At 40.7% G+C, this 5,074-nt stretch overlaps 1 pseudogene; it reads left to right on the top strand.

Annotated features, from left to right (window-relative positions):
• The window catches only part of LOC138018699 (uncharacterized), a 1,369-nt pseudogene extending 1,210 nt beyond the window's left edge, over positions 1–159 (top strand).
• The last annotated feature ends 4,915 nt before the right edge of the window (positions 160–5,074 follow it).

The raw sequence follows: 5,074 nt of genomic DNA, 5'->3' as shown, positions 1-5,074 counted from the left end.
GACAGCCGTGTGTGGTGCTTTCTTCCGGTCGCCAACACTTGCTCAAATATACTGCATTTACCTAGATGTTTTTCTGGTCAAGCTTCTCTACCAACTGACAAAGAACTCTTTGAAATTTATGACTGTGCATTCTCTAGTGCCTTTTTTGGGAAAAAGTAACTTGGAGTTGTGAGATTTGTTTCATTTGACTGTTAAAGTGCACCTAACTCCAAATATATTTTGTTGCTAAAATAACTACCTGCACCCATAACAAAGAAATTTGGTGGTTTCCTCCTCCAAATTTCATTTTTTGTACCATACAAACTACATGAAGTAAAAAAAGGCATTTGTTTGGACCCATGGCAGAGCTAGTAAGAGCTGTGAGTCAAAATTGCTTTACAATGCATAAATTATTAGAGTAGTTTCTGATGTCAATTCAGGAATATACTCATGCCTCTCACTACAAAGGTCGTGTGTTCAAAGAAATGAACGTAACCTTTCAAGGATGATGTTTTTTATTGCTGCATTGTGTTCATTGGGTTGATGACAAATCGGTGCACTTTAAGGGGAGTAATTTTTTCCAAAAGAGAGAGAACTGGAACCTCTTTCTATTTTTGTGACAATGTTATACTTGGAATTTGTTAAAACTGGACAGTATATTTTCAGCTCTCACCTGGTGTTTTGTTCTAAGATAAAAACTGTCAAAACATATTTGTGTATGAAGGTTCTGTCACTGTTGACATCAGTAACTGTTATTGATAGCATTCCTGTTATTGCGAAGAGATTTGTTCAAATTCATGTCTCTCTTTCATAGCTGCTGGGGGTCAGACATGTCCCAAGTGACATTTAAAGTTGCTGTCACAGCAGAAATGGATTTTGCCAATAAGCCCATTTTCAGTTATGTGCTTATTGATCTGGCCAATAAGTGGCAGTCCCCGGCTCGACTTCTCGGCTGGACTTGTAAATAGCCAACTAGCTCGCTAACGGCCAGTTGGGATTCTTAACAGTTGTAGTTGAATGTTCTGTTCTGTCGTGCTTGTGTTTCATTGGCACTGAAAAGCCCCTACGGGGAGTTGTCAATTAAGTATGTATGTTGTGAGGCCTGGTAGGTCTTGGGTAATCAGTGATGCACCATGGACATGGATCGCTTCGATTGCCTGACTGAATGGAAGTGGTTGTCATAAGATCATTCAAGATCGCCCAGATAGAACAAGGGTTATTCAAGCGATTAAGATCGTCCCAATCGCCCGCAGGCATTTATGATTGTCTGTCTGATGTTCTCACATAATCGCCCCGATCGGAGTGGCCATATCATCAATTGGTATGATACTGACGATCGAAACGACAGGAGCGATCTTATAAGAACAAACCTTAAAAAAAAAGGTCCCTAGGTGTTTAAAAAAACGTCCCTACGTATTTCAGCTAAATGTCCTGATAGACTAAAGTTTTACCCTTCTTTTACTTTTATTTATACTTATCATAAAAACAAACAAAAAATAAAAAAAAAAAAAAACGAAAGAGCAAAATAAGAACATTGTCAACTGACTCTTTGCATGAGTATGTTTTTCAAATTTTGTTTAATCTCAGCCTAAACAGGTACGTTCTTGTAAAAGAGGTTCTTCTAAAAATGAGAGTGATATGGGTTGAGTTTGTTGGTTTCTCCAAATATCTTTTTGTTTGGGTACTCCGCTTCTCCCGTATTTAAAGACCTCTTATTTTAAGACTTCTAAATCTATTGGGGCCAAACGGGAAATGTTTGGCAACCAAACATCAATTATTGTTTGGTGGTCAAACATTTTACCCTTTAGCCACCTTGTTTGGTGCTGTTTGATCGTGTTTGATAAAATTGGAGGCTATCACACATGTACATTTGATCAAACAACTTAAAACATTTCTTTTGTTCTCGTGTTTGATGGGCGAACTTTTGTTCGTTTTGCCAGCCGTATCAAACATGTTTGGTACGCGCATGCGTTCCACGCTTGCTCGGCCGCTTGTATCGACGTGTTTTTTACGTATTCGTGACCCATATTTGACATATTTGCTTGTGGAGTTTGATCTGAGTTAGATCAAACATAGTTTAACCTTTTGGCCACTCACTTCACCATCAGCATGTTAGGTCACCAAACAATGTGTTTGATGTTGTACGCCAAACATTTCCCGTTTGACCAGGCCCTTACATCTTACTTGGTAATATATTTAGCCGTTCTCGTTAAAATGACTTCTTGTTCACATTAAATGACACAAAGAGTATATCTATTTGTATTCAGTAAGCCATGTTATTTACACATGTTCATTGCCGCAAACAAATGATGACATTTTGGGGGGTATTTATTATGTCCAGCATGCATGGACAAATGGACATATGGCATACGTCCAGCATGCATGGACTGCTTAGAAGCGGCTGCAATTTGCGCCTGTATATGCTTCCAGTCCGCTGGGGGTAAATTGATCATTGTAAAGCGCCTTTGAGACGTGTGATAAGGGCGCTATATAAATGCACCACTTTACTTTACTTTACTTTACTTTTTTTAAAAGAGACCGGGACGAACTCAGACACGTATGAAACTGTTCCGGCATGAAATTCTTGCAGCCTGTTTACATGAAGCCGGGACGAAATGATACTTTTTGTTTAATAAATATATCGCAGACCCAAAAGCATACAGGCTTGAAATTTCTGAATCCAGTTGGGGATTTATTGTCATTTACATGAGAACGGTACGAATTCAGACCGGGACGAGAGTTTCTGGTCGCGGTCCAGCGACCGAGATGAAGTCAGACCGTCTGACTTCATTGTCAGGCCGGTCTCATGTAAACGTAAAAAAAGAAATTTATGGCGGCCGATACCGACTCGTGCCGGTCTGCGTTCGTCCCACGTTCTGCTCCCGTCTGACTTCCACGTGATCTGGTGACGTAATTTGGAGGACTCGGAAGAAAAATTTTGACGCCGTATCCCACAACCGCGCGGGGCCTTAGATGTTGTTTCCAAACTCCTTGCAGTACCTTCCACCGCCAAAACTCAACAGATCATTACGTGTGTACCACATTTCCTGTTACTGAATGAACATTCAAGTAGAAACGACGAGATCTAACCTCGCCTCTGCCATGTTGAATTAAAAAATAAGGCCGCGTGCGGTTGTGGGATACGGCGCTAAAGTTTTTCTCCCCAGTCCTCCGAATTACGTCACCAGATCACCTAGCTAGCTAAGGGTGTTAAGGAGTTTCAGAAACTACGACGGCTACGGCGACTAAAACCTCACTTCGAATAAGTTCGAGCTATCCTAAGTCTTTCACGATGTTTCCATCTTGTTTATGTCGTACAATAAGGGCAAAGTATCCTATAACCAGATTGGTATGTAAGGATTTGAAGCAAAGAAAGAGAAGGAAAGATTCACTGCCGGTCCTGCCGTTTGTCCATGTTGTCGTCAAAACCTGAAAATTGGTCATTTTACGTTGTTTTTTGGCGAGTGAGGGAGAGAAATGTACAAAAGTGCGTACCGCACGTGCAGCACGATCATTTTTTCCTCTTTTAACCAATAATATTACTGTTTTTTGGCGTTGTCGTTTCTTAAACTCTCCGTTAGAAACGACGACGGCTACGACAGCGACAACGCCACAAAGCAAGAATATTATTGCCGCCGTTCTCCATAAAAACAACAACGTGAAATCACCAAACTTTAGGTTTTAACGACAACGCGGGCATACAAAAATGAACCATTCAACGTGCATACGGCGAGAGCTACTGAAATTAAATTGACCAAAAACTGGGCCAGAAAACCATTATAAGATTTTGTGGCAACTTTTTTGTCACTAAACTTTGACGCCAAAACTGGGTTGCCAGCGAGCGGCGATTCGAACGTCAGCTGTTGTCCTTTGGCTGTTTTTTGTGCTTTTTCTAACTATTTTAAGATCAATTCAGTCTGGTTTTTTTCGAATCAAGTATAAGAAGACGTCAAATTGTATTGATAATGTATCAGAGTGATTTGTGTTAACTTCGCGACAAAAGACTTTCATGGCGTTCTTTCGACAGGGTAGATCGATATCAACGTCGTTTACGCACAGAAATGCACTGTTTTTGATAAAAGGGCAAAGGATTGGCGGGATAGCACAGTTTTGACTACCGCGCGCACCATTTTCTATCTTTACTAGGAGTAATCATTGATTGAAGTGCATTCGTTGGGGAATTTTGGAGATTGGAATCACTAGATGTGCCGAGATGCCGTGAATACGATGCAGTTTCAGTACGTGGCTGAAAATGGAATGTTTGGAGTAAGGAGGTGATGACGTCACAAAAAATTCTGGAACTTGTTGAAATTGTCTGAGAGATTACTCAAAAATGTCCCTTGCCAAAAATCAAGCGTGTTGGTGCGAATTGCGATCGGCGATCGTCATTTGCGCACATGACGTATTAAAATAGAGATGTGCATGCACGTATGACGTAATTCAAGATGCCGCTGAAAAGGCAGGCGAACGAAAAACGAAACTTGCTTAAGCTCACCATATGCACAGGATACCCAAGATCAGAAGTTCATACCCATCCAGTTAGTTACAACGTAAATAACATGGAATAATCGCAAAATACTTAATAAAGATAGCGCTAAGTCATATTTTTTGAAGTTTTCGTTGAAGCTGCCGTGCCGTTTTCCTTACTTAACTCAACCTCGTTCCCAGGGTCTCTCTTCTCTGCCTCCATTGTCGTTGAGAAAAGAGGCAGAGAAGAGAGACCCTGGGAACGAGGTTGTGCTTAACTCTCCTTAAACTCCATAGAATCCCCTTAGCAGCGACAAGAGCTTAACTGTTGAAGATAACTGTGACGGACTAAGGAGAAAAAAAGAGAAGGCCTTGTCGGTTTACTTTTCGCGGAAGGAAGGACAAGAACGGGAAGTGAATAGTCAAAGAGGGGCTTAAACTTGGTTTTGCTAACGAAAGAGAAACTTGTGGATGAGTTTTCAGTTTGGTTTGTTTCCAAACAAACGGATCATGTCACACTGCGTTAAACCGACGCATGAAAAAAAAGAGCTCTTTCTCTTTGATGTCACAAATTGTGTTTACAAATGATCTACGGGATAAACAAAGGAGATTCAATATGGTATCCACT

This window comes from Montipora capricornis, chromosome 10 (genome assembly GCF_036669925.1).
Source record: "Montipora capricornis isolate CH-2021 chromosome 10, ASM3666992v2, whole genome shotgun sequence".
Lineage (NCBI taxonomy): Eukaryota > Metazoa > Cnidaria > Anthozoa > Scleractinia > Acroporidae > Montipora > Montipora capricornis.
Note: the sequence above shows the minus strand (reverse complement) of the source record. Positions and strands in the feature narration are given on the sequence as shown.